Below are 22,596 nucleotides of genomic sequence, written 5' to 3'. Positions count from 1 at the left end.
GTACATGTGTGATGTTTCCTTTTGCATGTCTATGATTCTTATTTTAAATGGTGAATTAACTTTCGCATATCAGTAGAGAAGCTTTAAGTCTTTTGATTTAGTAAATTTGATGAGCAGTATTGAATCTACACATTAATTTCTACATGGTATCAGAGATGGAATCATTGTAGAGCAAAGATTTTGAAGCTGTCATTGTAGGAGGTTTGAATTTGCTGATCAGGGTTGCGGGTATTCTTCAGGACTAAGAATATGGATTTCAATGGACTAAGGCTTGAGTATTCCCTTGAGGGAAGCTCAAATTATGTTGCATGGAAGGACTGCATGAAAGCAGTACTGGAGGATAATGGATTTAAGGAATTCATTGATAATGATATTCTGAAACCAGAAGTATCTAATTCAAAAGATATGGTAGAATGGAAGAGTGTGTTTTAAAGCAAGGAGGATCATATTGGAGGGAGTATGAGACTGCATTATCTCAAATATCCATGGGAAAGAGACTCCATATGTAATGTTGCAAGCGTTGATAAATTTGTTCCAGAAAAGTAGTGACCACAGGAAATTCGCACTCAAGGAAAAGATTCGAAATATAAATATGTAGAGGAATGAGACCATTCCACAATATCTGAGAAGGTTCATACAATGTCATGATGAACTTGGTCAAGTTGGTGTTATTGTAGTAGAGGATGATTTGGTGAGCCTAGACCTTCTAGGCATTCCTAAGGTCTAGCACAACTACCAAGATTCAGTGAATGGTAGGGAGAAACTGCCAAATTGGGAATGCCTATGGTCTGATTTGGTACATGAGGAAATAAGGTGGAATACCAGATACGGAAATTCATATGAGGGAAAGGATGAGGAGAATTGTTCCTTGGTTGGAAAGGCAAAAAAAGGGAAAGGGAAGAAATCCCAATCCAAAGCAGAATCTAGTCAAGGTGGTAAAAAGAAAAACTTGTCCAGAATCAAATTCTTTCACTGTCATGAATTTAGGCACTATGCCACAAAGTGTACACACAAGAAGGCAAGAAAGAATGCCATGGGAGGAGCAGCAGGTGAATCCTTGGCCTTGTATTTCAAGCTTCATTATACTCTCATTGTATGCATGGATAACACAATGATCAGAATTGTGTGGTATCTTGAAAAAGGTGCCTTATTCCACATGACGAGGAATAGAGAATTTTTCAATGACTTGGAGGAGAAATATATCCATATGAACATTGAGTTTGGAGACGATAGAAGGTACAATGCGACTAGGACTGGTACTGTCACCTTTCAGAGGGATTCTGGCTCCCCTATTAGACACAAGGATGTGATGTTTTTTCCGTGTCTAAAGAAGAATATTTTCTTTGTTGTAGTGTTGGAAAAATGTGGTTATGATGTGATATTTAGCAAATGGAAATCACTCCTGAGACACATAGCCATAGGGCAGTGACACAGATCGGTTCTCAAGTCAAGAACTTGTATGAACTTGATGCATAAGATGCATGAAAAGCCTTGAGGAGCAAGGAAGAGACTAGAGATATGGTGGTTAAGAGGTAGCATGTTAGACCTCTTAACATACAACCTCAGAAGAAGCCTCAGGAAGTTGTGGAGCAGCCACAAATGGAGAGGCAAAGAGGAGGCAGAGTGGAGACATCCACTCAAGCAGAGACCTCTAGTGAGGGAAGAGTTCGAGCCAAGTGGATAGAGGGAGAACATGCAGCTATACCTCCAAGAGCAAGGTGGAGCGATGTAGATCCTTAGTCCAAGAGTTGTAGAAATTTAGGTAGGGTCCATTCACAAGGGCTTCACTCAATGAACCTATGATGTATCACGTGTGTTCATGTCACACTAAACAATACCCCTAATTTGACTAGATATTGGAAAATACCTCAAAAAAGCACATTATTTAAACCCCTACCACTATGAACCAAATACACCTTCCCAATTAAAAAAACCCCTAATCTCACCAGATATTGTAGGTATCCATCTTTTCATTAACATTTTTTATACCACTTTATATTTTTTCATTAACTTTGAACTCCATTTTTTATACCCACCAATATAAAAATGTTGGAAATAATACTGAGAGGGGGGGTGAATCAGTATTATCAAGTCAAATATTCCCCTTTTTCAAATCCAGATAATATAAGCTACTTCAGTTAATTAAACCCGCATATATACGCAACTATGTAGAAGGAAACCCGCATATAAAATGCAAACTTATAGTTTACTTTATCTTTCAGATGTTGATTGTTAATCTGTGTATCAGAATTAAATAACCAGTAACCAGAAACAATAAAACAGAGCAGAAGATAATCACACACAAGAACACAAGATATAAGGTGGAAACCCAATGTGGGTGAAAACCACCTGCTGCAATTCATCTCTATCTTCTTTTAATTAGAAACTTCTTTTTACAATGTACTGGTGCAGTCCTTTACAGTACGCAGGCTGCAACCTACAGAGAGCTACAACCCGCTCTCGTTCTCCAGCTTCTCCTAGAAGGGAGCTACAACCCCCTTAGCTCTTGCACTAGCCAAGATACTAGTACGTAGGTGCTGGCCTACAGAAGGCTACAACCTTCTCTTTCTTCCAGGGACCACGTTTCATAAATTTTCAGACTGGATCCATGAACATCAATCAAGAATTTCTGCTTCAACCAATCACCTTTTCACCAATCAAAACTGAATAAAAAATAAACACTTCTCTGACAGTTGTACCCAGAACACAGTAACTGTAACCACACACCAATTCTAAACCCAGAACACTGCAGCACTAAACAGAAGAAGCTAGAACATAAATCAAGAGATGTACGCTACTTCACTGTTTAGAAACCTGTGTGTATACGCTTCTGTGTCAAAGACAACCTGCGTATATGCTTCTTTCCCTTACCAAAATAGCATGTATACGTGCCTTCGCTTCACTAAACCTGTGTATAGATCTATAAAGGATAATTCATTCTTTTCAAACATTCAGACATTAGTTAACCCAAATTACCAGATTTATAGATCAAGCATGCACCACATATAACAGATCAAAATCATACAAAGATACTATCATTCAAGCCTAAATATTATGACCCATCAATAGACCTTATCCTCCTCTTTGTACTAAGGTTCCTCCTTCATTCAGATCTAGATCTGCACCATAACCAAATCACCATTATTTCAGATCTAGCACTTATTAGATATTCAATTAATTCAGATGATACTTTGCCAAATGATCTCCTTCCCCTTTTATAGTCTTAGGCCTTTCACAATACCACTGTCCAAAACCATAATAAAACAATACCATGGACCCAATACTTGGGATCAACACTTCTGACGAGATAGCATGGTCCAAAACCATAGGTTCAAATACCAAGGACTAACTACCACGGACCAAAAGTAAATTCTCCAACATATACGCGCTTTTCCTTGCGTGAAAGTGTGTGTATACACATACGCACCTTTGTAACGTCTAACCCACGTGTATATGCGCCTTTGTCTAGGTGAACCTGTGTATATGTCTTTGCTTTCATTCTGAAAACCGGAACTGAGATCTGTCACTAGAGAGAGTTTCCATCAAGGACAACACCTGTGCCATAGCTCCAAATTTGTGCCATAATGCCAACAATCTCCCCCTTTGGACTTGATGGAAACCCCAAGATCCTCAATGTCATTCTCCCCCTTTGTCATCAAGGGCAAGGGTTGTGCTCCCCCTGAGTACATGGTGAAATCTCTGCCCTGTTGTGCTGACCATGCTCCCCCTGACTGTAGGCAAGATCTGCAAAAAGATGTTCTTCAAGAAGAACCATGACATATACATCATAAAATACTTTCCTATCACCAAAAGACTCAATACATACATCCATCACCCAACCAAGTGGGGATCATTCACCTAAACAAGTGGGGATACATTAGAAATTTACATATGACAACCAAGTACATTACATCTTCATCCCAGGCATAGTGGGGAAACCAAAATAGGCTGTTACATGACCTTGACACCTTAAAGGAGATACATGACATAGAGACGAAATAACTTAGAGCAAGACTTATGAAAGTCACCAATAACTGATATCAGCAACATTTTTCAATCACCATTCAGATCAGCAACCAAGATTTCCTTATGTTCTCCCTCTGTCTTTGTTCCACCTGAAATCAACAACAGCTATGAACTAGAGCCAAAAGCTTCTAAGATAATGCCAACAATGCATCATTAGAAGTTTATCTACTCCCCCTGAACCTGTGCCGGATGGTCTCTGTCAGACCCATATCAAAATATCTTCAACCAGAGCCTATCCCTACTGATATCCATCAAACATCCATATACGCGACTGTCTCTGCACAAATCGGCGTATGTATGCGGATCTTCCTCAGGAAACTCGCGTACACCCATATTTCTCTTAAACAGACAAGTTTTAACAGCAAGATGATGCGTCAACTACTCCCAGCTTCTGTCTGAGGTATTCAAAAGTTTCCCTGGGCAGTGGTTTGGTGAGAATATCAGTAACTTGTTCCTTAGAAGGAACATACTCCAATTTGATCTTTTGTTCCAACACTTGTTCCTGGAGAAAGTGATACTTGATCGATATGTGCTTGGTCTTTGAATGCATGACTGGGTTCTTTGAAATGCTGATTGCACTTGTATTATCACATAAGATGGAGATAGGTGTTGTACAAGTGATTTGAAAATCCTGCAAGGTCTACGTCATCCAAAGGAGTTGAGTGCAGCAAGATGCAGCAACCACATATTCCGCTTCAGTTGTAGATAAAGCAATCGAATTATGTTTCTTGTTGAACCAAGATACTAATATGGAACCCATAAAGAATGCACCACCACTTGTGCTCTTCCTATCATCCACGCTTCTGGCCCAATCTGCATCTGTATAAGCATGAAGTGTGAGATCTGTATCTCTAGGATACCATAAGCCATAGTTTTGAGTTCCTTGGAGGTATTTGAAGATTCTCTTAATTGCCTGAAGATGAGTTTCCTTAGGATTTGCTTGAAATCTTCCAACTATTCCCACTGCATGGATGATGTCTGGTCAGATACCTGTCAAATAAAGTAGACTTCCAATCATGGATCTATAGGTTGGTTGATGCACTGCTGCTGATTCATCATTTGCACTGAGGCTGCATCCTGTAACCATAGGTGTACATACTGGTTTTGAATCTTCCATGCCATACTTCTTCAAAATCTTCTTGAGGTACTTAGTTTGAGACAAAAAGATACCGCCTTCATTTTGTTGGATTTGTAGACCAAGAAAATATGTCAGCTCTCCAAGTAATGACATTTCGAATTCTTTCTGCATCACCAAGGCACAATTTTGACTCATAGTTTCTTCATTGCTGCCAAAGATAATATCATCTACATACACAAAAAGTATTAGAAATTTGTCATTTTCAATTTTTATATAAAGATTTCTATCTGTTGATCCCTTTGAAAAGCCTTGTTGATGAAGATATTTGTCCAAACGATAGTACCAAGCCCTTAGAGCCTGTTTAAGACCATAAAGAGCCTTTTTTAGTCTGCATACAAGATTTGAATCATTCCCAAGAATGAAACCATCTGGTTGCTCAATGTACACATCTTCTTCTAAGTCTCCATTCAGAAAGGTTGATTTCACGTCCATTTGAAATACTTTGAACTTCTGAAAGCTTGAGAGAGCAAGGAACATTTGGATGGCCTCAAGTCTAGCAACGGGAGCAAAAGTTTCTTCAAAGTCTATTCCTTCTTGTTGAGCATACCCTTTACAAACAAGCCTTGCCTTGTTTCTAATCACTTCCCCATTTTCATTCAACTTGTTTTTAAAGATCCATTTTGTCCCTATGACATTCTTATCTTTTGGTCTAGGAACCAACTCCCAAGTGTTATTCTTTTCGATCTGCTCAAGTTCTTCATCCATTGCCTTGACCTAGCATTCATCTTTGCATGCCTCTTTTACATTTTGTGGTTCAGTGGAGGAGAGCAATGCCAAATAGCTTGAGGCTTCTGCAATTGTTCTTCTTGTTTGTATACCTGCCTCTTTCTGCCCCAAAATTTGAGATTCTGGATGATTCTTATGAACGTACCTGAATGGAGTCTTCTCTTCTATCCTTATCTGTTCCTCTGGTGCCTCTTGAGGTTCTTCTTCATCATCAGTCTGATTTGAAGGATGGTCTTCATCCTCTTCGATATTTTCATAATTTACTTGCCTAGGAATGCTTCCTTCTTCATCAACCACTACATCAATGATGTCAACTATTCTTCCAAGTCTTTTGTTGTAACACTTATATGCTTTGCTATGAGGAGAATAACCAAGGAGAATGCCTTCATCTGCTCTAGGTTCAAACTTGCCAAGATGTTCATCATTATTCTTAATATAGCATTTGCTTCCAAAGATTTTGAAATGTTTTACCGAAGGAGTCTCACCATACCAGAGCTCATGAGGAGTTTGAGTGTTGTTCACCCGGACATTTGTTTTGTTGATAATAATAACCGCAGCAAATGTAGCTTCACCCCAGAAGGTTGCGGGAGTTCCAGACTCATCAAGCATAGCACGAGCCATTTGTTGAACCGTTTTGTTCATCCTTTCCACTACTCCATTTTGCTGAGGAGTCCTAGCTGTAGAGAATTCCCTTCTTATTCCATGTTCTTCACAAAAATCGAAAAATTCATTTGAGGTAAACTCGCCACCTCTATTAGACCTAAGGCACTTAATTTTGTGATCTGATTCGTTTTCAACCAAGGCTTTGAAAGATTTGAATTTTTCGAAAGCTTCGTCTTTGTGCTTCATAAGTCCTATCCAAACCATCCTGGAGAAGTCGTCAATGAATAATATAAAGTATTATTCTCCTCGAGGTGACCTTTTCCTAGATGGACCACATACATCTGTATGGACTAGTTCAAGAGGCCTGCTAGCTGATCCTTCCTTCTCAGGGAAGTTAGTTCTAGTTTGCTTATCAAACTGACATGATTTGCATATTGTATTGTCCGGAATTCTGATGTCTGGAAGACCATGAACTGCCTGGTATTTGCATGCTTTCCTTATCTGTGAAAAGCTTAGATGCCCCAACCTCCAGTGCCATAACCAGTGTTCATCATTTTTGCTCAAATAGCATTGTTGTTGTCCTTCTTCAAATATGTATAAATTATTTGGAGTTCTTATGCCTTTGATCACTGTTTTTCCTGTATCAAGATCACGAACACTACATCCATTTGATCGAAATATTACCTCAATTCCTTGATCGCACATCTGACTGACATTCAGTAGATTATGCTTCAAGCCATCAACATACAAAACATTTCCAGCTTTGACTTTTTCTTTCAACTGAACAGTGCCTTTTCCTTTTATGACTGCAGGGGTATCATTTCCAAAAGAAACTTTCTTTCCTTTTTCTAAAGCACTATATGATTGAAGTTTTTCTTTATCACCTATCATATGCTTCGAACATCCATTGTCGATGTACCATTGATTTTCCTGTCCTTCTGCATATAAAGCTATCCCACATCTTTCTGGTTGCGGTTCCTTCATTCTCCATGTTCTGGCACTTGAGGTTTGTTCCTTCTAAGTTGTCTTCTGAAACCTGCTCCTGCATTCAGAATCTTCATGACCGAAGTTATTACAAATATAACGTTCAATTTCATTTTCAAGGGCGGAAAAGTTGTTATAGGTCCTTTTCATGATTCTAGTCATACTTCTTTGTTTTTGAGCTTCTCTAGTCATGATTGTCTTATAGGCAACACATTGAGCTGCTTTGTGGCCAAAGTTATGGCAAGAGAAACATTGGCCATTGAAGAAACTCCTGCGATTATCAAATCTACCACCCAAATGATTGTAGTTTCTATTGTCATCCATTCTTGAGGCAAATTGAGAAGATTTTACCTGTGGCTGGTTGTAGCTTTTGTTCATCCTTAAGATGGATTGCCCCTGATTTACCTGGTAGTCTTTGTTTATTCTTGATGTAAATCGTCCCTGTTTTACCTGGTGATCTCCATTGGGCTTTTGCTCATTCCTCCTTGCTGCATCAAGATAAATTTTTGATGTGGATGGTTTCTGCGCTTGAGATGCTTCTTCATTGTATCCCAGACCTGTCTTGATTAGTGGGGAACGCTTCACATTGATAATCTCATCTAGAGTTTCAGAACTTTTAACAAATCTAAGATTAAGAGGTTTAGTTTTCTCAATCTCTCTTCTAAGTCCCACAATTTCACATTCCAATTTTTCATGATGTTTTTCCCTTTCAGCCAATTGACATTGCAGAGAATCAATAATCACATTTTTCTCTTCTAAACAAATTTTGAGTTTAGAAATCTCTTCATAAAGACCTTCTTCATCTATAGCATCCATGTAATCATCATCTTCAAAAGCCATTAAAAGTTTATAATTATTACCTCGTTCATCTTCATCACTATTTGAAAGTCCATCACTATCTTCATGAGTGTAATAGCTTTTCTTATTTGCATTCTGTTTCTTGTTCCATCTAATAGGTTCCTTCCCCTTGTCAATCTTATCCTTATGAGGACATTTGGCAGCATAGTGACTGACTCTTCCACAAGCAAAGCATTTGAAAGGTAACTTACCTCTGAATCTTCCAGCACCTCGTTGAAGGTTCTTGACAAAATTTGATTCCTCCTCTTCTTCTGACATGTGTCCTGACTCATAGTAATCTCCTTTGCCTAAAGCCTTGAAGGCAGCTTCTCTCCTATCTGATGGTCCTCCTTTCCTCATTTCATAAGCAGTCAAAATTCCGTGCAGCTGAGACATGGTAAGGTTTCGTAGATTCTCTTTTTCTTCTATTGCAGAAACTTTAGATTCAAACCTAGGGGACAAAGATCTTAGGACCTTTTCAACCACAATAGCCTCTTTTATTTCTTCACCCAAATTTTTCATACAATTAACAATCTCATCTACACGTAGGAAATAGTTAGCCACACTTTCATCATTGTGCATTCTAAGATTTTCATACTGAATTCTGAGAGTTTGAAGTTTTGCTCGTTTTACCTGTTCATCTCCTTCATAGCTCAGAACAATCTTGTCCCATATTTCTTTTGCGGATTTATACTGCATAACCTTGACGAATTCTGATTGAGATAGACATCCTAATAGGGTATTGACAGCCTTTGCATTTGTTTCATATTTCTTCTTCTCAGCAGGATCTGTAGGAGTTGCTGATGGAAAAGTGTACCCTGTATCTATGATATCCCAGACTTCTATACCAAGAGATTGAAGATAGGCAGTAACTCTTACCTTCCAATATACGAAGTTTGTCCCATCAAAAATCGGTGGCCTGATAGATGCTTCTCTCTCGTAGTTGCTCATGATGATGGATCTTCCTTCAAGCGATCAAGCTTCTTCAGAAGGACCTACTCTGATACCAATTGTTGGAAATAATACTAAGAGGGGGGGGGGGGGGGGGGGGGGGGGTGAATCAGTGTTATCAAGTCAAATATTCCCCTTTTTCAAATCCAGATAATATACGCTACTTCAATTAATTAAACCCGCATATATACGCAACTATGTAGAAGGAAACTCGTGTATACAATGCAAACTTATAATTTACTTTATCTTTCAGATGTTGATTATTAATCTGTGTATTAGAATTAAATAACCAGTAACCAGAAATAGTAAAACAGAGCAGAAGGCAATCACACACAAGAACACAAGATATAAGGTGGAAACCCAATGTGGGTGAAAACCACCTGCTGCAATTCGTCTCTATCTTCTTTTAATTAGAAACTTCTTTTTACAATGTACTGGTGCAGTCCTTTACCAGTACGCAGGCTGCAACCTGCAGAGAGCTACAACCCTCTCTCGTTCTCCAGCTTCTCCTGGAAGGGAGCTATAAACCCCTTAGCTCTTGCACTAGCCAAGATACTAGTACGTAGGTGCTGGCCTACAGAAGGCTACAACCTTCTCTATCTTCCAGGGACCACATTTCATAAATTTTCAGACTGGATCTATGAACATCAATCAATAATTTCTGCTTCAACCATTCACCTTTTCACCAATCAAAACTGAATAAAAAATAAACACTTCTCTGACAGCTGTACCCAGAACACAGTAACTGTAACCACACACCAATTCTGAACCCAAAACACTACAGCACTAAACAGAAGCAGCTAGAACATAAATCAAGAGATGTATGCTACTTCATTGTTCAGAAACCTACATGTATACGCTTCTGTGTCACAGCCAACCTGCATATATGCTTCTTTCCCTGACCAAAATAGTGTGTATACACGCCTTCGCTTCACTGAACCTGCGTATAGATCTATAAAGGATAATTCATTATTTTCAAACATTCAGACATTAGTTAACCCAGATTACCAGATTTATAGATCAAGCATGCACCACATATAACAGATCAAAATCATACAAAGATACTATCATTCAAGCCTAAAGATTATGACCCATCAATAGAACTTATCCTCCTCTTTGCGCTAAGGTTCCTCCTTCATTCAAATCCAGATCTGCACCATAACCCCAATCACCAATATTTCAGATCTAGCACTTATTAGATATTCAATTAATTCAAATGATACTTTGCCAAATGATCTCCTTCCCCTTTTATAGTCTTAGGCCTTTCACAATACCATGGTCCAAAACCATAATAAAACAATGCCATGGACCCAATACTTGGGATCAACACTTCTGATGAGATACCATGGTCCAAAACCATAGGTTCAAATACCAAGGACTAACTACCACGGACCAAAAGTAAATTCTCCAACATATACGCACTTTTCCTTGCGTGAAAGTGTGTGTATACGCATACGCGCCTTTGTAACGTCTAACCTGCGTGTATACGCGCCTTTGTCTAGGTGAACCTGCGTATATGTCTTTTCTTTCATTCTGAAAACCGGAACTGAGATCTATCACCAGAGAGAGTTTCCATCAAGGACAACACCTATTCCATAGCTCCAAACCTGTGCCATAATGCCAACAAAAAATCCTTTCCCCCTATTATATGCTCAATATATTATGTCATTTTTTCCTTAATATATATCCCCCAATATGAATACACGTGGTATGGTATTTCTCCCCCAGTGAAGCCCTTGTGGGTCCATTGAGTTGTTCTCCTCATAGATCATTACCTTCCTATGGGGACCCACAATATTTAGTAGCAGGAGGTTTAGCGTCAGTTAGATACTGAGTGCAGAGGAGTGTTGACAATAGAGTAGGGGGCTTAGTAGTAGAGTCAGCAACGTCAAAGTTTTCCCAATAGACAGCTGTAGACATAGTTGATTCAAATTTTTTTTTGGATGCTTCTCATTTGCAGGTTTTGTAGGAGAAACAACAATAGTGAGAGGAATTACATGCAGTACATTCCATAGGTGTAGTATAGGGGTGGTTGCTAATCCATTTCTTGCTAAGAGGGAGTGTTGAAAATGCAGCAAGAAATCTAGTGCAACAACAATAGTGAGAGGCATTGCATGTGGTACATTCCACAGGTGTATTATAGGGGTGGTTTCTAATCCCTTTCTTGCTAAGAGGGAGTGTTGAAAATGCAACAAGAAATCTAGTTTTGACTTTGCCTTGGTCAAACTAGATTAAAATTCAAATTTCTATTTCAACAAAATACTTGGAGGTCATTAACTGAGGTGACATGGAACTTGTCACTCAGTTAACTCAATTAATTCAAGTTCGGGAAGCTTGATTTCAGTTTAGCATAATTGATTTCTAATTTGTAGCAATTCATTTCAGTTAATTTGAGTTATTGTTAGTTTAACTAGTTCTAACTTTCAGAAGAATTAGTGGAGGTCAATTTGTGGAAGTGGAACTTCAAGCACACTCAATGATCAAACAACCCAAAATAATTGTTTCATGCATAGAATTTGAGTTACCTAGTTGATATGGATATTCCAAACCATTGTACTATCAATTGTAGCATATTATAATGTGTACAAGTGGTGCATGCAGTCAGAGGAAGACCTAAGGAAATTGCGCAATTCCATGGTGTGAAATTTCTAAAAAATTAGGGCAATTTCCCAAGGGAACAATGAAGTAAATAGGAGCTTGGAGGGCTTGAAAATTGGTTAAGTGTTGGCTAGGTTCAGTCAGTTAGGGAGATCGATAGACTATACACTTACAAGTTGTGCTCAAGCTTAAGAAAGAATATGTATTTATTCTTTATTCTCTGATTAATGCAATATAGATAGTAAGGGGTTTTAAGTAGTTTCTTTCCCCTAGATAAATCTTTGTGCATGTGTGATGTTTCCTTTTGCATGTCTACGCTTTTTATTTTAAATGGTGAATTAACTTCTGGAGATCAATAGAGTAGCTTCAAGGCTTGTGATTTTGTAATTTTCATGAGCAGTATTGAATCTACACATTAATTTCTAAATTTATTACTTGTATTCACTCATCTGCATTCTATTAGATCTACGACATAAATTAGTAAATTGTTGCCTCATATTTCACACAACTAGATTATTAAGTCAAAAACAAAACACAAAATATAAAAATAGCATGTAGTTACTAGTTTGATGCCTTTGTATTTGTTTGTGTTACTAATGACTTCATAGACTTCAATATCTATATCTATATCTATATCTATATATATATATATATATATATATATATATATATATATATATATATATATATATATATATATTCTGTATCTTCAATTTTAATTCATAAGTAGATCCACAACGCTTCCTGTAATGTTAAAAGACACATCTAAATTATGTGAAAAAAAAAGGATATAAAACCAAAAGTTCCACTGCTCCGCACAAAGTGGTCCCCAAAACAAATATTTATGTAATAATCATTTTGAAAAGAAACCCATATATTTACATTTGCATATGTGAACTATGGAAAAATACATATAGGGACTTAGATATTTTAAATTGTGTGTGTATGACTTTAGCAAGTCACTAATGTACTTAAGTCGTGCATATCTAGTGTTAAAAGGATGTAGGTATCAAAGATGAATAATTCTTCAAATTTACTTATTTGCATCATTTAACAGAAAGATTCACATTCCAGCACATGATTGCATACATAATAGAAAGTCTTACGATACATAATAGAAAATTTAACACATCGCCACATAATTTTTAAAAAATATGTTCCTCAGACTTTCAAACTAAGTCTCCCACTTTGAAAAATATTACCAAGTCTAACACAATTACCTAAGAATGCATGGATCTCTAGCATACAAGATTATACTAGATAAATTTTGTTCGTAGTGAAAGTCTATATGGAACAAGCACATGAGTAACTAAAATATGTGTGCAAAAAAGACGTGAAGAACTAAAGTATATGTTGAATTCAGAAATAAAAGCATAAGTCCCACTGCTCTACACAAGGTGAACTCAAGCAAATATTGAATCTATAATTGTATTGTAAAAGGTGGCCCAAATACCTACACTTGCAAAACATACAGTTATAATGCAATCATGAGAAAAAAACCTAATAATTTTAGAAAGTAGTTTCAAGTTACTGCCATTCTTGCATTCACACAACGTGAACTAAAACATGTGCAAAAGTGCAGACATAAAAGGATAAGTTCCACTATTACACATAAGGTGAAACCAAAACCAAATATTGAATCTACAATCATATTTTAAAATCCAACCTAGTGTAACACACCCCCTACTAGGGGTAGAAGGAGGTAGTTACTCTAATTAAAGTACAATGCAGTGTAACACACCCCCTACTAAGGGTAGAAAGAGGCAGTTACTCTAATTACCCACCCTCTAAATTCCAATTATGGAAATGGGGTCTAATTTTTTATTTTTTTTTCAACTTCCTCAAAACATAAAATGGATAACGTTGTTGGATTAATCTCATTGAGACCTTTCCAACGATACAATATTTTTCCTCAATCTAACTCCCGAATCAAAAGATATGGTCAATTGACGATTAGCATATTAAACAGTGTCACATCAATTTGGTCTGCCAAATGACACCTATGTGGTCCCCAAATGTGCCCACGTGTCATTCCCTGTCATTTCCCACATGGAAACTAATGACCCGATCATGCTAGGTCACATTATGTCAGTTGTTGACCCATTCATGTCTAGTTCCATATTATCCCCTTTCCATGATTGGTGAAATGTGAACATATATTATAATACAAGGGTTAAATAACTTCCAACAATATATATATGTATATATATATATATATATATATATATATCATGTGGGCCCCCTATTCGCCACCTCACCCTAGAAATAAAATTTTGGGAATTCCATCTACAGTCCACAATTGAAACTATTGAGGAAGATCTTCTAGGGTTACGTTGATCCCTCATGGACCCCTCATCCAATGTGTCCCAACATCCTTTTCTATGATCACACACTTGGGCTCTACCCCTGCCACATCATCTTTGCCTTTTCTATTATGCTCTTTATTTACCTTTGTCGGGGTGATGGAAAGTCCACACATGTGTGTAAGACACTCATCGCAAATGCAAAGAACCCCTGCATATGCATGTCTTCACCTCTGAGCAAGCCCCTCAACATGACATCACCCCAGGAATAAAATGCTAGTGAGTTTTCACCCAACACCTTGACGAAATCATCAAGGCAGAGACATCGAGGTGATTTCATCAGACTTTATTGTCTGGGTGACGTCACACCCCCCATGTGTCTCCACTTTGGAAGTGCTACATGTCACCTATTTATAGATCACTTGGCCCCATAATATCCACAAATCAATGTGACAGGTGTCCTACCTCCTAGGTCACCACATTTCCCTGAGTCCACAATACATGTCATGCTAGCCATGTGCCCCACTAGATCCTTCGTCGTGCGATAAAGATTAAATTAACATTATAAATTAAAATTAGGGTCCTCTTCCATGATACATTGAATGCATCACAATTTTCCCCGCGTCGCCACATCATCCCAACGATTAATTCCTAGCTAGTTCATCCTGGCCTCCCTTCGAATCTCTAGGGTAGTTCTTCCCAAGTGGAAAACTTCCTGCCACTTGATGACCTTGCTTCATGTCCATTGTCGAGACATCCCTAACACTTGGACATAATTTATTTTCACATGGCGTGTAAAGCATGAGCCCCCTTTCCCCTTTGAGCCCTGAACTCCAAGTCCCATGACACACGTATGGAAATATGTTAGGACCTTCCTCACCCCTTGCGCCTTGTTACATTACCCATAAAGATGGGCTGATTATGATTTGAAGGTTGGGTCGTTACTACCTCAAGGCTCAGCCCCTAATCATTTCCATGTGAATACATATACATATATATACCTAATGTTGTGAATCGCTTAGATTTATGGCTCCTGACCTTATAGTGCAAGTGCATATTGACAGACACATTGTCCTTCCTTATCTATATATATAGGTAACACTATGCTTCTTGAGCTTAGAAACTAATAAAATAAGTCCTGATAGCCAATTTGTTAGATACATAATAAATAGGACATAGATTTTTCCATCCATTTATGCTTAGGCCCATTAGATCAATTTCAATCTCATAATAGTTCATATACTTGTAGGCATCTTAGGCTAATAATAAGCATAAAACAAGATCATAATAGTTAAGAGATATAGCCGTATCTTTGGCTAATAATAAACATAAAACTAGAAACACATATATGGATTCATTCATTTACCAAAGAACCTTATAGGAAATCAACATTCCTTAGGCATGCAGGAAATCACATTCCACATTATATCACAAGCAATAGTCTAGTACATGAATCAATACCCAAAACAGGATTTAAGCCAACAAATATATGCTTAACATTTAAGGTACAAAGTCTTGAATATGCACTTATCTTTATAAAATGTGATAAACAACTATGTTTGGGACTTCAACCCTCCATCCAACCTTATACATACTACAACCAAGCCTTTCTTGTGGTAGTCACTCTTGAGGCATATTACAAATCTTGAGGTACGGTGCTTTCAAGGATCAAACCAATGCTGCCAGTTGAAACAAGGACTCAAGAGGACCATCCACCTCCACTCACCAGCTACTTAGTGCAACCAGTTTCTCATTTAGAATCTAAATGTTCACCATCTACACCCTTTAGCTACTTAAATAAGGGTTGTAACTTTTCCAGCACAAGTTGAAATAGGGTGTCTTGATGTTGCGTCACCTCACTCACCAGCGATCAAATTAATTAAACAAATTAAATGAACCATTTCACTCACATACTGCCATAATCTACTCAGGAGGTGAAATCAATATCACCAACTGAAACAGTGTGTCTCAAGCCAATTGTCCCTTCACCCACCATCGACAACAATTTTTCATCAAGAAGGGAACAATTCCTTTTTTATAGAGGGACATCATCCCAATATCTCTAGGGATTTAGACATAGAGAGTCTCAATTTGGAAGTGGAGAGAAATATAGTTAATAGTGAGGAGGTTTTATCAGTTGTGTTACTCTTGCAGAAATAAGAATTCACTCTCCAACAACTTAGTGGAACTTCCACCTGTGTTCTCAACCCAACTCTATTGAACTAACATCAGGTGTTACCATCCCACTAGCCTTGGGTGCCTCCACCTCCCAGATGTTGTCAACCAGCACAGTCTCTAGTGGATTCACCAGCCTTGTAAGAAATAGCCATTGCTTAATGATTATCATTGAACAAGCTTTTTGGGATTCTCAGCTGAGCTATCATCTACTATTTTGAAACAAACCTGGTGAAAATTCCATATAATAAAAGTTAAAAACAATAACCACGGTTGATGGGACACTTATTCGAAGATGAATGTTGGGAAATACATCCTAGGGGTGTTCATTTGATTGTTAATGGCTAAGTAAATTGGAAACAGAAATGGCTAAGGCTTTAGAAAGGCAAAATGGCATTTTGGCACAATTATTTATGAGCATAATGGAAACTAGGAGAGAAGGGAGGTGAAAGGTCACATGTTGCATGTGAGGAGGAAAATGAAGAAAATAAAGGCCTCGTCCCTAAAAATGCTTCTCAAGATTAGTTGGTAACCTTTTGTCAGTTCAATTTTGGAGCATTATCATTATTCTCTCTCTCTCATACTCTTGGATACTTAGAGTTTTCTTGGAGAACTTTGGCATTGGATCAAGGAAGGCAAAGAAGGAAAGAGGAAGCAAGGATCAAGTGGGGAAAGGTAGGATCAAGTAGCTACAACAGGCTTCATTGCAGGTACTGACTTGCATGTGTATTTTCCTTGCTAGATTTGGCATGCATGGCATTGCATCTGCTTCGTGTTGGAAATAATACTGAGAGGGGGGGGTGAATCAGTATTATCAGATCAATATAACTTTTTCTCTTTCCATATTAAGATTCATATGTGATGCAACAAGTATATATCCATTAAACATATGATTCAATTAGTTGATCTCTAATGAGGGCATCAAAACATTATTAACCATATGAGCAGTAAACTGGAGCAGTAAAAATAGAACAGATCATCACACACAAGAAGCACACATGAACACCATGATGTAAGGTGGAAACCCAATGTGGGTGAAAACCACCTGCTGCAAGTCGTCTCAATATTCTTTAATAAGAAATACCTTTTACAATAGTTCTGTACTGGTGCAGACTTATACCAGTACACAAGCTTCTACTTGCAGAAGGCTACAACCTTCTCTCGTTCTCCAGACTCTCATGGAAGGGAGCTACAACCCCTTTTGCGCAGGCTGCTACCTGCTGAGATGCTCCAACCTTTACTTGTTTTCCAACTACTACTAGAAGGGAGCTACCACCCCCTTGGCTCTTGTACTATCTGATGTACTAGTACGTAGGTGCCGACCTACCGAAGCCTACAACCTTCTCTTTCTTCCTCCAGGTACCACGTTTCATCAATTTTCAGACTGGATACACTGAAGCACAACATCATAATCTGAAAGGCCACGTTTCATCCAATTTTCATACTGGACCCATTAATATCATTGAAGCTCATAATCAATCAATACTAGCATCATCAATCTCTGAATTACCCAATACTGAATCAATGCTTTCACCAAAGCCAACCCGCATACAGATCTGCAAATATTTCCTTATAACTTTGCAGCTATTCCATACATCAGACATACCTAGATCATACCATTCATAAAACATATGTCAATAATTCAGATCTAGTCTATCAAACCAGATAATGATAAACATTCCAATCCTTAAGATCCCGATCCATCAAGTATCAAATAGATCTGCAATCAACCAACTTCCTTGTGCATAAACTGAATTAATACTTTCTCAGCACACAACAACCAAATATCAAATCAAAACCTTGAACACCACAGTAATAGATAAAAACAGCTAAAACATATTTCAAGTAAAGTCTGCAACTTCACCAACGGAAACCTGCGTATAGATCTATAAATTCATTCTTTCAAACATTCATATATTAGTTAACCCATATTATCATATTTATATATCAAGCGTGCGCCACATATCACAGATCAAAATCATATAGAGATACCACTATTCCAGCCTTAAGATTTTGACCCATCAATAGAACTTATCCTTCTCCTTGTGCTCAAGTTCCTTCTTTATTCAGATCTAGATCTGCACCATAACCCAATCACCGTATTCCAAATCTAGCACTTTATCAGATATTCAATTAATCAGAAGATGCCTTGCCAAATGATCTCCTTCCTCTTTTATAGCCTTAGGCCTTTCACAATACCACGGACCAAAAACCGTAACAATTCAATACCATGGACCCAATACTTGGGATCAACACTTTTGGATGCAATACCACGGACCAAAACCATAGGATCAAAAATTGTCGGACTAATACCATGAACCAACCATGAAAGTGCGTGAACTTTTCTCTGCATGAAAGTGCGTGAACTTTTCTCTTCATGAAAGGAACTTTTCTCTGCATGAAAGTGCGTGAACTTTTCTCTACATGAAAGAAACGTTTCTCTGCATGAAAGTGCATGAACTTTTCTACATGAAAGAAACTTTTCTCTACATGAAAGTGTGTGAACTTTTCTCTACATGAAAGAAACTTTTCTCTGCATGAAAGTGCGTGAACTTTTCTTTACATGAAAGAAACTTTTCTTTGCATGAAAGTGCGTGAACTTGAAAATAACTTTGCTGCACTATAATTTATCATCTGTGTGATTTTCCATCAAGGACAACACTTGTCTCATAATTCCAACAATCTCCCCCTTTAGACTTGATGGCAAAGCTAACTTGTCATACTGAGAATTGTCATCTGATTCCTTTGAGCTTTCCTACATCATATGTATTCTGTCACATCTGATATCTTTTCCGTAGATTCATCTAGATATATATAAGTGAGTTGATCTTCTATGAGTTGGTTGCCATCAAGTACAACACATGCATCATAATGCCAACAATCTCCCCCTTTGGACTTGATGGCAACAATACCAAATCACTCTCCCCCTTTTACATAAAGGGAAAAGGGCAGACCAAGATATTCTCTTCCTTTGCTGTCCATACTCCCCGTGAGTGCCTGCTGAAATTTCTGAATGAGCTGCTCCTTTGTATATGCCAAGGTGTACCAATCTGTCCATGCTCCCCTTGAGTACATGCTGAGTCTCTGCACTGCTGAAGTGTGTTGTTCATGCTCCCCCTGACTGTAGGCAAGATCTACAAAAAGATGTTCTACAAGAAGAACATGACTCTATCTTAAATGACCTTCCTATCACCAAAGACTCATACATACATACATCTCTCAACCAAGTGAGGATATACAAATATTGACTCATCCACCCATCCAAGTGGGCTTACACCAGAAGTTTACACATGATAAACAAGTACATTACATCATTCATCCCAGGCATAGTGGGGAAACCAAAAAAGGCCGTTACATGACCTTGATAACAAAAGACATATATGACATAGAGACGAAATATCTAGAGCAAGACTATGAAAGTTATTAATAACTAATATCAGCAGCATCTGTCAATCACTATTCAGATCAGCAACCTGTAAATGTCTTGTAGCAAGGTATGTCTACCTATAGATATCAACTCATCCTCTTGAAAGACATCATAGCCATCTCATCAACATCAAGATCTGCATGATCTTATATATCATCCATGTATCATCAATTGGGGACATCTGTATCAATCAACATATGTAAGTATCAATCTATCATTTTATCATCAGCATGTCTCCAACAATGCAATTTTGAGTAATCATTCATGTATCCAGCATACTGTATATAGTACTATGTATCTTTAGCTCAAGATCATCAACCGCAGCAATCCTCATCCACATCAGAGCCAATAACTATAGGAGACTTGCATCAACTATATTCTATGATCTTTATGCATATGACGACAGCAACATATGATAGACTCATCATCAAGTAATGAAGATGTGTATACAAGCTTTGTACTTTTCCTTATCCTTATAAAGATCACCATGTAAGAACTATATCAGAGAATCAACCACAAATCTGATCTGATCATCAACTATGTAACCCCAAACATCATATGAGATTTTGTCATGGACAACTCATAATCATATCATAGCAAGATGTATCCTAAGCATCATCACCAAGGACCACTAACCATAATGCCAACAATGCATTATTAAAAATATCTGCTCCCCCTGAACCTATGCCATCTGTTTACTATCAAATCTAATCACGCATATATCAACAAGAAGTATCAAGACATCATCATCATCAAGTTAGGATCAAGACATTTCCACACATCATTAACAGATTATAACCATTATCAAACATGTCAAATAATGGACCGAATCATATCAAACCCTCGTTCTTGAGCCTGTCCCTACTGCTTTTCCTCAAACAATCATATACACGACTGTGCACTGACCAACTCGCGTATATACGCGACTTTCCTTTATGAAACTTGCGTATGAAATTTAGGATACTGAAGTTTCACACTTTCAGCTCCTTCTGAGTCTGTTGTGCCTGTACATTGTGTTGTGCCACATTTTTCTCACTGTACTTCCTTTTTCTTCCATATCTTCAAGTGTGATGATGTTTTCTCCTTTTGGTGTGGTGCCCATACCTTGTTCTTGCATTCCTTGGCTATATGTCCAAGCTTGTTGCATGCATAACATCTTACATGTTTCATATTCTTTCTGTAGCAATCAGTAACTTTGTGACCAAACATATTGCAAGCAAAGCAATATCCATTAAAGTACCTGGAATGTGATGATCTTTCTGTGTGATGATCTTGAACCATTCTTCTTCTGCATCTAGTTGCAACATGTCCAAGATTATGACATTCATAACATTCAATATTATTCATCTGAGTAAATGGATGACTATTACTTCCATAGTTAGGAGTAAAAGATTTTCTTTGAAGAATCTCTTTCCTTGATTGTTGATGGAGTTGACCTCTCCTATCCTTGTTGATCATTTTATATTTCTCTTTAGAGTCCCTTGCCTCACCTTGTGAACTAGATTCACCTTCAACAGATTCATGAAAACCAAGACCAGTTTTGATAGCAGGAGACCTTTGACTACTAAGAATATCATCCAAGACTTTAGTACTATCTTGAAATCGTAACAGTTTATCCTTTTCTTCTTTTAATATATTTACCTCAATCTGAAGTTGTTCTTCCTTTTCCAGACATTGCTTCTTCAAAATTTCTTCAGACTTTCTTCCTTCTTCCATTTGTTGCCTTAGTTTGAGAATCTCCTTTTCTTGTTCTTCATTTAGATCCTGCTGCATTTGATGAATTCTGAAGGCACATTCCAGCTAAGATTTTAAGCTGATAACTTCGTTTTCCTGTTTTTCAATAGCTTGGAGTAGATATTTATTCTGCTTCTTTGATTCTTCAAGATCTTCTTTTAGTGAGAGGATCGTAGCTTCAAGCCTTTCATAATAACTGGATCTATCTCTGAGTTTCTTGATTGTTGTGCTCTTTTCATTGACTTCATTTCTTAGTGATGTTACTTCATTCCGCAACTTTTGATATTTGTCCTTGAATAACTTCCTTACCTTTCTTCCTTCCTCTTGTTGAGCCTTTAGTCTGGTAGCTACTTCTTTGAAGGCACCATCCTTTATGTTCAATAGATATTCTTGATCTCTAATTTTGTCCATCATCCTCTTAAATTCTGCCTCTATTTGATATCCTGATAGTTCATCTTCATTCTGAAATGATTCTGAATCTGAAGTGCTTCTTCCACATAATCCCCAATCGATTCTCCCACTGTCATAGTTCTTCTAATATGTCTTCTTCTGCTTAGGCGCTTTCTTCTTAAGCTTCTTTCCCATTGTTCCATGGATCTCCTTCAAGCGATCAAGCTTCTACCAAAGGACCTGCTCTGATTCCAATTGTTGGAAATAATACTGAGAGGGGGGGGGGTTGAATCAGTATTATCAGATCAATATAACTTTTTCTCTTTCCATTTTAAGATTCATATGTGATGCAACAAGTATATATCCATTAAACATATGATTCAGTTAGTTGATCTCTAATGAGTGCATCAAAACATTATTAACCATATGAGCAGTAAACTGGAGCAGTAAAAATAGAACAAATCATCACACACAAGAAGCACACATGAACACCATGATGTAAGGTGGAAACCCAATGTGGGTGAAAACCACCTACTGCAAGTTGTCTCAATCTTCTTTAATAAGAAATACCTTTTACAATAGTTCTGTACTAGTGCAGGCTTATACCAGTACACAAGCTTCTACCTGCAGAAGGCTACAACCTTCTCTTGTTCTCCATACTCTCTTGGAAGGGAGCTACAACCCCCTTTGTGCAGGTTGCTACC

The sequence above is a fragment of the Pinus tabuliformis genome, chromosome Q (genome assembly GCF_031772625.1).
Source record: "Pinus tabuliformis cultivar Carrire ecotype Pingquan chromosome Q, CPIR1, whole genome shotgun sequence".
Taxonomy (NCBI): domain Eukaryota; kingdom Viridiplantae; phylum Streptophyta; class Pinopsida; order Pinales; family Pinaceae; genus Pinus; species Pinus tabuliformis.
The sequence above is the reverse complement of the archived record's forward strand: the minus strand, read 5'-3'. Positions refer to the sequence as shown.